At 41.0% G+C, this 11,366-nt stretch overlaps 1 pseudogene; it reads right to left on the reverse strand.

The window, feature by feature from the left end:
• Window positions 1-220: 220 nt before the first annotated feature.
• Window positions 221-303, reverse strand: LOC128579914 (uncharacterized; annotated as a pseudogene).
• Window positions 304-11,366: the final 11,063 nt, after the last annotated feature.

An 11,366-nucleotide genomic window follows, 5' to 3' on the forward strand; every position in this document is an offset into this window, starting at 1 on the left:
TTTAGTATTGAAGCCCACTAGTTAAAGATGACCAGGAATGTGCTAGAGTCAAACAAATGTAAGTTTGTTGATCTTGCTGTAGTTAGGAAGAGCACGTGGATTCTTGGAAAGAGAACATTGGGAGGAGGAGGTTTATTAAAGGATGTGAGCTTTGACTATCTGAATCTAAAGAAGGACTAGAAAGATAGGCTTCAGCTTTGTGTTAGATGTTACTAGGTTGTGATGGTAATTCAGCTACTTGATATCTTAGAAATCCTTCTTTAGATACTACACTTGATCTTAGCCAAAAGGCCGAGAAATGATCCTTCATCAGGAAGTAGGAAAAACAAAATCGCACTGAGGATATTGTTGATAAGAAAGTGACAATCTCTCAGAGGTAATTTTTTAAAGCTCTATTATGGCCTTGACTCTGTTTCTCTAAAAACATTATTTATAACAGCATGACTGACAATAGAGTTGTTTTTTTTTGCTTAATGAGTTAAATAAAAGAAATAACTGAATGACTAACTTTATCCAAATGTAGAAGCAACTTCAGTGGCTTACCATTCTTAAACCAGCCATAGTGACCCTTTGCATTATCTGTCTTTCAAAAGGTTGCTTTTTACTGACTTTGAATGAAATTGGCCTGTAGTATGATGATGTGACACGGATTCATCAAAGGCTCCATCTACCATTTTGAAATGAGTGGTGGTGTGTGTTTTCCATTCTTGGTATTTTCACCTCTCTTTATTTTGATTGCTCATTCAAGGTTCCTCTTCAAATGTGGTCCCACACATTCTAGAGATGATCTGCCTAGAGCTAAGAACAGGGGTAAATTACCTCCTGAATTTACAACACTGAGCTCACAGCAACACTGTGCTCACATCAGCTCTTTTTAAGCAAGAACACTCTGGTCTGGCATTTGATTTTCAGAATCTGAATAAAAGGTTAATTTGTTCTAGGAAAAAATAGCCATTGTTGGGCAGTGCCTGTAACTCAGTGAGTAGGATGCTGGCCCCATATACCGAGGGTGGTGGGTTTGAACCTGGCCCTGGCCAAACTGCAAGAAAAAATATCCAGACATTGTGGTGGGTGCCTGTAGTCCCAGCTACTTGGGAGCTGGAGGTTGCTGTGAGCTGTGATACCATGGCACTCTACCAAGGGTGACAAAGTGAGACTCTGTCTCTTAAAAAATAAAATAAATAAATAAATAAATAAAAATAGCCTTTATATTTGCTATTTCTCTTTTTTTGTCATGTGAAATTTGGTTAACTTCTCTTCTCTGTAGTTTACTCATTACACTGACCAAATGTTGAAAGGGACATGTGGAAAAACAGAACCTCTCCAGCTTCAGAAAGTCATCAAGCAACATTCTTTTGTCATGGTTGTTGTACTGCTTTCAATGTATTAACCTATCCACATTTCACCTTTCAGAAGGTCACTGCAGCTTGAAGCATCAGGAGGAATGGAGAGGGTTGGGGATAAGTGAGCAGGAAGACCAGGGAGGATTATAAAGAATGATCCAGGCATGAGGTCATCAGTTCCTAAAGCAGGATGGGTGGCTGTGGAAATATACAGGGAGATGTTGTTTCTAGAAACATTATGAAAGGAAAATTCAGCAGCTCTCCATGAACAACACATAAAAATGGAAATAAATGGTGGAAAGAGGGATTTAGGGTGTGAGTTCTATAGATGGTGGTATTAATGCTGGAAATAAAGAGGCCTTGAGGGGAGCTATTCAGGGCAGTAGTAGAATGGTAGAGGGAATTCTTGCTGAAATTCAATAGGCAAAAGTTGTTATAATGTTTGTGCATCTTCTTGGTCCATGTTATGGGCAATTTTTTGTTTGTTTTTTAAAGATGCTGCTCATTTAGTCTTTGCAAGAGCCATTTGAAGAGAGGAAATTTGAGGCAAAAAGGAGCTAACATTCTTATCCAAGGGTACACCTTGAAGGAAGTGCCTGGTCCTGGGGATATAGTAGCAACCTGACATGCCCATTCTGTAAGAAAATCAAACTCTTGGAGAACAGTAAAGGTAATTATTAATTGAGCTTGACAAACACAGAGGATTGCATTTAATTTGGTTTGGTGGGGGGTGAGGAAAAGAATGGTAAGGCTTCTAGAAGGTTGAAGCAGGTGAGAAGGGAAGTCAAGTCAGAGGGAGAAGGGTATTACAGGCACAGAGACAACATGCAGCTATGGAATTCTCAGGAAACAGCAAGGGAATTTATTTCTGCTGGAGAAAAGGTGACATGAGGATTGGCTGGAGAGGTGGTGGGAGGGGTAGGCAGGACCAGGCTGCTGGAAGTCCTTCCATACCAGGCTGGAGTTTGGGCAATTAGGAGACAGTGAAGATTTTAAGCTTTAGGATTGAATTTGCATGGGAGAAAGAGAATTGTGGTGTCAGAGTGAAGCCTTCATTAGAAGGGGAGAGAGGAAGGAGGCCCTTCAGAGATGCAGTGATGAGGGGAGTCTGAGCCAAGCAAAGGCAAGAGTAATAGGGCAGAGAAAATTGACTCAAAATGTAAGAGGGAGAATGCAGAAATCTTGGGGGCTGCATAGATGTGGGGATTTGAGCGAAGGGACAGTTGAGGAGAACTTGAGGATGGTGGCTGGTATTGCTGGTTAGACAGTCAGGTCACTAGCAGAGCCAGGGAACCCGGAAAGGTAATTAGTTTAGGTGGGGGAAGAAATGGGATGAAGTGTTTTGTAGCAATTAATAATTTTCCAACAGACAACTGAATATTTGTATTAATAAAAGATAAAAAGTTTGTGCTGAAGACAAAATGCTATTACGGAACATTATGGTTTAGATTGTAAGTTGATTTTCTTTCTTTGTGGCAGTTAGTTATGTAGCATGAAGTCCCCACAAACACTGAATTAGTGAACACAGAGCCACTGCTCCTAGAGGAAATATAGGGTTGGGTTCCTGTGAGTCTCTGGTGACAATATTTTCATCAACCTATTAATATATCCTTGTGTTTATGGATGCTTATGTTTAAAGACACCTTATTTGACATATATTGTTAATTCACTAACATAGTGCTATAATTTATGCCCAAATGAAGCTTGGGCATAAGTTGTCCCCAAGTATAGTGCCCTTCTCTACGGGACACATCACAACCATCTTGTGGTTAGGAACATTAAACGGCACTTCAGCACTACACTTGAAGGCTGTTGCACTGGTGACTGCAAAGGAAGGAGGCAGGGAGGGAGGGCTGTGGATGAGAGCAGATGTTAGGTCTTTGCCTGTGACGACTTCATACCTTCTAAGGGCTTTGCAGATGCTGTTCCATCTGCCCAAAATGCTTTTCCCCACATCTCCTCAAGGACTTATCTGTGGATTCTCATGAATGGCTCTTTCTTGTTATTCAGATCCCAGCTCAAATGTCATCTCCTCAGGGAGGCTGTCCCTCACCATCTACCTTAAAGTAGTGCTTCTGGACCCTCATCTGAAATGATATTATTGGCTCATCTGTTTATTCGCCCATCTGCTCTGAGCTCTATGACAGCTGGAACCTTTGTCTGTCTTGTTCATGATGTCCTCCCAGTGCCTGGTATGTGTGTGTTCGACAAATGAACAGCATGCAGAGAGCATGGAGGGAGTTTGCTTGGGTGGAAGGAAGAGCTGTGTCTCATTGCTTTTTGTACTCTGATGCAGGGCACAGAACTAGCACTCACCATTGTATGGAATGGAAAATGAATAATCATTCCACTCCCAGGTATAGACCCCAAATAACTGAAAAGAGGCATTCAAACAAAGATGTGCATGGAAATATTCATAGCAGCATTATTCATAGTAGATAAGAGGTGAAAACAATTTAAATGTCCATTGACTGATGAATGGATAAATAAAAGAATGTGATATGTCCATATTATGAAGTCTTATTCAGTTGTAAAAAGGAATGAAGTTCTGATTCACATTATGTGATGAACCTTGAAAACTTTGTGCTAAGTGAAAGAAACCAGGCACAAGAAGTCACATATTACATGATGTCATTTGTTTGAAATGTCCAGAAAAGATAAATTCATAGAGACAGAAAGTAGGTTAGTGGTTGCTAGGGGATAAGGGGAATGTGGGTGATTATTTAATAAGTACAGGTTTGGGGGGAGAGGTGATAAATGCTCTGGAATTATATAATGGTGATGGTTGTGTAACATCATTAATGTACTAGAAACCCCAGAATTGTAGACTTTCAAATGGTTAATATAGTGAATTAATGTTATATACACAGGGTGTCAAAAAATGTACATGTGTTTTAAGGAAGGAAAAACTGTATCAAAATTGTAATACTTGGGTGGCGCCTGTGGCTCAAGGAGTAGGGCACCGGCCCCATATGCTGGAGGTGGTGGGTTCAAACCCAGCCCCAGCCAAAAAAAAAAAAAAATTGTAATACTCAAGTTATGTTTCACTTCTGCAATATGAGTCAAGATTCAATATACAAGATAAAAAATGTTATCAGTATATATTATTATGATTTTAATATTGTTTTCTCTTTTCTTAAAATGTGTATACATTTTCTGGCACCTTTATATAGGTTGTTACCTTAAAAAGTGTGGGATAGATCTACATATAAGGCATAACTGAACTCTAAGACACATAGGACGGATGCTTCAAAATCATCTACAGGTAAGTCTGAGAACCACTTAACCAACTCTGAAGCATGAATCCTCCAAACAGATACATTATCAAGTCACCACTCTTAAGATTCTTGAAAGATTCCTTCAGATTGTGACATCTCCACTCTACAGCATGAAAACAACTTGATTTTTGGATAGAATTTTGGGGCAATATTGGTTGAATGAAAAGAAGACCAGCATTGAGTAATTGCAAATGCTACTACTGAACATGGAGATGTTTACTTAGTGATCAGAAACCATTTCCTCATCTCTCCATCTTCAAGCCATGGCTCCTGACAAACAGCCAGCTCTCCTAAGGTGTTGTCCTTCCTTGGCATTTGGGAGACAGGGCCCAACACAGAGGATAAAAAGCTCACAGCAGAGGGACTGGAAACTGCCATGTTGAGCTCCTGTTCTGGGAGCAGACCATAGGACAGGCAGCCCTGAAAAGGCTGTGGGAGTGATGCCTCTTTATTTCTAGCAGTGAACAGACCTCTAGTGGCGGCTGCTGAAATGAACCTGCTCTCTCCAGAGCCGAGGTAGTGCCCCCTCTGTGAACGGGTGTTACTCCTTTCTCTCGAGGCATTACCAGTTGTAGCTATTACAACAGTAAAACACAACATCCCCAGGAACATCAAACCTCCTGCAGGACTGGCTTGGCCAAACATGCTCTTTAAAATCTCTGAGCGAATTTTCCATATTGCCCATTGTCTACGTGGGCTGACTCAAGGACACGGAAGTTGCCCTGAGCTGACAGTCACGAGCCAGTTTCTTCCGGGCACTAGAAGAAGACCCAGAGGCAGGGTTTCTTTAATGTGAAAGTTTGGCCATTGGGCGTACCTGGCCTGTTTACCAAAGAAAAGAATGCCTGTGAATGGTGATAATCTGAATAGGAATTATGTTCAAGCTTCAAAACGCATGATTCCCACTTTGTCATTGGACAGTGGTTCTCAAACTGTGCTTAAAACTTGGTGTAATATGCTCTTGTCTAAGGGCACAGCACTGACTGCCTCCTCTCCAGCCAGATAATTACGTCCTGCTCTGTGTTCCTTTTCCATTTTGGCACTTGTGTCAAGGTCCTTCATTCATTTCTTTCTTTCATTCATTTGATAAGTATTAATTGAGTCAGGCACTATTCTTGGTGCTAAGGATAAAATAGTTAATATAAAAGGCAAAATGTTAGCATTCATAGAGGGCAACAAAAATTTACGGGGGGAGGGGATGTCCATAAAGTTCATGTGCAATTTAAAAATGGTTGTCTATTTTATCTATGGAGTTTAAAACAGCTAAGTTTATAAGCCATAATTCAATACCAGATTCTAACGTGAACAAGCACTAACCAGGTGTCATACGTATAAGAAAAAATTTAAAGTTGAAAAACTTCCAGGAATTAGCTTGATCTTTTTCCCCTGAACTGGGAAATGCCTACTCTGCTGCTGTTTTCTGGTCTAGTTTGCAGACCACCAGAGTTCTGCAGATTCAAAGATTGCCTTCACGCCAGAGAGTTTCATAGCACTCAGAAGAAGCATCCTAAATGCTGAGGTGATCCCTCCACTGATATCCAGAAACTCTTCAAATCACAGGTGAGAATAGAAGAAATCCTCAAATTTTGGCCATTGGAAGCCAGTATTGCCCTGATTGAGATCACCCAGAATTAGCTTGGTGAGTTTGGACTGAATTGCCACAGGTTGCCTGGGAGGCTGCTGTCACCTGAGCGAGACACCTGAGCAAGGGGCATCTTACAATGGCTGGGAAGGAGAATGAGATGCAACAGCGTGAAGAGCAATGCTCTGGGCTTCTTGGGAAGCAAGGGTCAGTCATATATCAGGTCACACTCCACTTGGAAACTCCTGACTCGGTTCTGAAGGGACCAGACCTTCCTTACCAGTCACACACACTGGCTTGTTAAATACTGATAAAAACTGTAAGTCTCAGAGAGGTTAGGTGACTCTCTGAGGTCACACAGCCAGGAGGTGACAGACCTAGGATTGAAATACAAGGCTTCTGATACGAAATTTTGTGCTGGTCCATCAAAAGAAACTGTGAAAAGGCAAGTCAAGACTTAAAACTTAGCCACCCCAAGCCAGGGTTAGAAATTAAAGACTTCTTAAACCTTTTTGTTTTTTAAAAATAAATCTGTCAAATCCAAAAAACCCCCCCAACACACTTTCTCAAATCATGGGAGAGTTGGTTGGGTGGGATCCTATTTGGGTGGGGTCAGGTTTTGCATAAAGATTGGAAGGAGTGATTCTGGTCCTCTGTTCTTGTTTGCGAATCATGTGTCCATGGGCCTTGGTAGGACATCACAGCAAGCTGACCACATTTAACTGGAATGACATCTTAGAGATCCAAAAGTAAATAATAGATTAAAAAAATGACATCACTGTAGTTTTTAAGTACTGTCACCTGTATCACACCCTTTGATTGTCACTGCAACCCTGTGATACAAGGATTAGTTTTAGGCCCATTTGATGGATGGGGCCATTGGGCTTGGAGAAGGGAAGGGCCTGCATATTACATTCATGCTGTGAGTTCTTCCACCAGGGGATTTTAGGACTTTGAGACACCGCTAACTCTAATACTACATCATGGTTTCTCAAAACTCCAGGAGGCAGGGATGAGGAGGGGGAAATTATCTCCTCTGACAGGCATTTATTTATTATTCACTCATTCGTTTATTCTGCTCCTTACTTTACATGTATTTCCTCATTTAATCATCTCAACAATCCCAGGACTATTGAAGGGGTGAAAGATTTGTCCAAGGCTGCATAGGCAGCAAATGGCCAAACTAGTTTTGGAACAGGAACATATGACATCCACTGCCTGCTACTGTCTTTCCCTGGGGCCTTCTGCAGGCTGATTTAGGGCGGGAGGAGTCTGGGTCTAACACTCAGGCCCCTGGATCACTTCAGTAGGCTTCTAAGCGGGAGGAAGGGAAGGTTGGGTCATCACACAGTAACAATTTAAATTCGAATTTGAATTCACTACTTCCAACAGGGGCATCACCGCCCCAAGCCTCCCTTCCTTGTCTGTAAACATGATGATTGCAATTCCTACCTAACAGTGTCCTTGTGAGCTGCTTAGAAGAAAATAGAACACAGGGCTTGGTGCCAAGTAGAATTCTAACAAAAGGAACATCCACTCCCTTTCCTGGCATCCCAGGACTTCTTTTTGCACTGGGAGCTGGGTGATGAGCAGGGCAGAGGAGAGAATGCCTTCCTTAGGTGGCTTGCTTTCTTTCTTCCTCCTCATGGGCTCCTGATTTCATGTAATTTGTTTTTCATAGACAAATAGCCCTCTTATGATTATCATTTAGACCCACCCGTAGCTCCTACAAATTGGAAGCAACAACAACAGGAATTCGGTGGACTTGGGAAAGTACTTCGGCTGCCCATGGTCACAGTAACCCTAATTAAAGGCATTACATTAATTTCCCTTGAAAATTTCACTTCCTGAGTTTTACCAGGACACAAATTGGTCTCTGTGGCTCCCTTGAAGTGGCAGGCACAAATGTGCAGTAAGAACAAGATCTCTTTCTGTAGGTCACCAAACTCATTCCCAGGGTCAGGTTCAGGATTAGGAAGAACATGGTTTCTTTCTCTCTCTCTCTTTTTTTAAATTTTATTTTATTTTATTATTAAATCATAGCTGCGTACATTAATGTGATCATGGGGCACCATACACTGGTTTTATAGACTGTTTGACACATTTTCATCACACTGGTTAACATAGCCTTCCTGGCATTTTCTTAGTTATTGTGTTAAGACATTTATATTCTATATTTACTAAGTTTCACATGTACCCTTGTAAGATGCACCACAGGTGTAATCCCACCATTCACCCTCCCTCCACCCATCCTCTCCCCTCCCTCCCCCCTTCCTCCCCTCCCTCTCCCTGTTTCTTTCTCTCTTGTGCTGATGTGTCCAATGCTGATTTGGTGCTTATTTTGAACAGATGAGTGATTACTCTGTCCTGACCACTTTGTGAACTCAGGGGTGAGCTCTGGGCCCAAGAAGAGCAGGGAGTGGCTTCAGGGAAGTGAGGAAACCACATTGATACAAATGCCTGGTTGAGGCCCCTTATCAGAGGGGAAAACAAGATATACAGGGTGTCCATAGAGTTTGTGTGCAATTTACTATGGCAAATTATTTTAAATTGCACATGAACTTTATGTCCACCCTGTATTTGCTGTGTATTGCTGTGCAACAAATTACTCCAAAACTAAGCAGCTTAAAACAAACATTGACTGTCTTATATGGTTTCTGGAGCTCAGGAATCTGAGAGCAGCTTAACTGGGTGTTTGCTTCACTCTTTAGCGTTTGCAATCAATTTTAAGTTGCCAGCCAGAGCTGCAGTCGTCTAAAGACTTGACTGGGGTTTCAAGATCCACAACCAAGCTGGCTCACTCATCTGGCTCTTGGCAAGAGGTCTTAGATGTTTGCCATGCGTGATACAGCAACAGTTCAGGATATAGCAACTATCTTCTTCTTGAGTAGGTGATCTGAATAAGAGAAAAACAGAAGTCCAAGTGGCTTTTATAATCTAAAGTCACATATTATCACTTCCATTTTATTCTCTTGGTCATGTAAACCAACCCTGATTCAATGACTGTTGAATGTTCATGCCAGAAGGTGGGATCTTTTGGGGCTGCCTAGAGGGTGGATACCTTGAAAGCCTTGGTTATCAGACAGACCTGGGTTCAAACTTTGCTTCTGCAATTCAATAGCTCTTAGATCCTTGGAACATCCATTCACATTTCTGACTTTCAACTTTTTTAACCAGTGAAATGGAGATAATAACATCATCTGTTTCCAATGGTTATCATGAAGGTTGGCACGTTAAAAAAAACAGCTCGGAAAATATTAACGCACCTTTTTCTTTTCCCTTCTACTACATTTTTAGAATTAGGGAACAAGAACTATATTTGTATGGTAGATTGAAAATCAGAGAAACAGAATTTCTCAAGAATGGTGTCCATATTTGCTTAAAAGCTAAAATTTCAGATGGGCTCAATGTGATTCAGGCAGAGTTTCTGAGTCTTTATAAACCTTAGTTTCTTCCTCTGTAAAATGGAGATAATAATACCTACCTCATGGGGTGGGAGTGACAGTGTGTGACACTGTGTGATATTTTGGGGGCAGGACACAATTATAAGAGGAACTTTACCTAACAAATGCAATCAATGTAACCTGGTTCTTTGTACCCTCAATGAATCCCCAACAATAAAAAAAAAGAAATTAAAAAATAGTAATATCTACCTCACCAGGTGTCTGTTAGAACTAAGTATGTTGGTATATAGGAGGTGCTTAGAATAGCATCTGTCAGAGATAAACATGCAATAACTCTCTGCTATTTAGGAAGTGTGGGCAGAGTCTCCCGTTAGATGCAGAAGACTCAGCTGTGATTGAGGTGTGGGCCCAGCCTGCCAGGAACTTACAGATGGAGGAGGATGAGATAGATAAATCACCAGTTACACTGGGAAAAGTGAGAAAAGCCACATTCAGCTGGGGACCTCATCAATACTTACATCCTGCATGCCACCTGTTGGGGTGTCTTTCCCTTTCCTTTCTCCCCCCTTACCTCCTCTCTCTTGGATTCCTCTAAGGCAGGCATCCTCAGACTTTTTAAACAGGGGGCCAGTTCACTGTCCCTCAGACCGTTGAAGGGCCGGACTATAGTTTAAAAAAGAAAACTATGAACAAATTCCTATGCACACTGCACATATCTTATTTTGAAGTTAAACAACAAAACAGGAACAAATACAATCACACCACCTCATGTGGCCCGTGGGCCGCAGTTTGAGGACCCCTGCAAGTCTAAGGATTCCACTTTTCCTCCCTCTGGGAATTAGTATGTGCACGTTTGAGTGGAGGCCAATGTTGGGATTCTTGAAAGCTCTGCTTTCTATCCCAGGTGGGCTAACCAGGGCATTTTCCAACAGAAGAGACCAAAAATAAATAAATAAATAAATAAAAATAAATCAGTATGTTTTTGGACCATATCTCATTCTTTTTTTTTTTTTTTAATTTTTTGGAAATTTTTTTTCATTAGAGATGGGGTCTCACTATGCTGCCCAGGCTGGAGGGCAGTGGCTATTCACAGGTGCGATCCCACTACTGATCAGCATGGGAGTTTTGACCTGCTCCATTTCCGACCTGGGCCGGTTCACCTCTCTTTAGGCAACCTGGTGGCCCCCCATATCTCATTCTTATGCTGGTGATTGTGAGTGTATTGCCACAGGCCTCCACACTTAGCCTAAAAAAACCTTGTTGCAGCTTTGTAAGTTAGGGACATTATAACATTATAAGAATAAATGCATAATGTTGTGCACATTCTTCCAAGATAGTCTCCATCATCCTGTATTAGTTTTAAAATTAAATTTAACATCAAAGGATAACACATGTGCATAAATAAAAATTTAAATAATAATAAAAGGTTTACTATCAAAAAATATCCAACCTCTATCCTGCTTCCTATCCCCCAGAGGCAGCCAATCCATTTCTGGAATTTGTATTCCTAAATAATATGTTTATACAGATATGCTACAGTTTCTTGGGATTATTTATTGATCTTTTTAAATAGTGGATTAGGATTTGTTTTTGTTTTTTAGAAAAAGACCACCCCACTTGTCATTCTCTTTATATTCCCCAAATAGTTAAATCACAATTTTTGGTTAAATTGATATTTATTCTGATTCCATATCTCTTACTGCTGAGTCAAATAGCGTACTATGATTGTTACCTTTCTTATATAGCTATTCTTTTTAAA

This window comes from Nycticebus coucang, chromosome 2 (assembly GCF_027406575.1).
Source record: "Nycticebus coucang isolate mNycCou1 chromosome 2, mNycCou1.pri, whole genome shotgun sequence".
In the NCBI taxonomy this organism is placed as follows: Eukaryota; Metazoa; Chordata; class Mammalia; order Primates; family Lorisidae; genus Nycticebus; species Nycticebus coucang.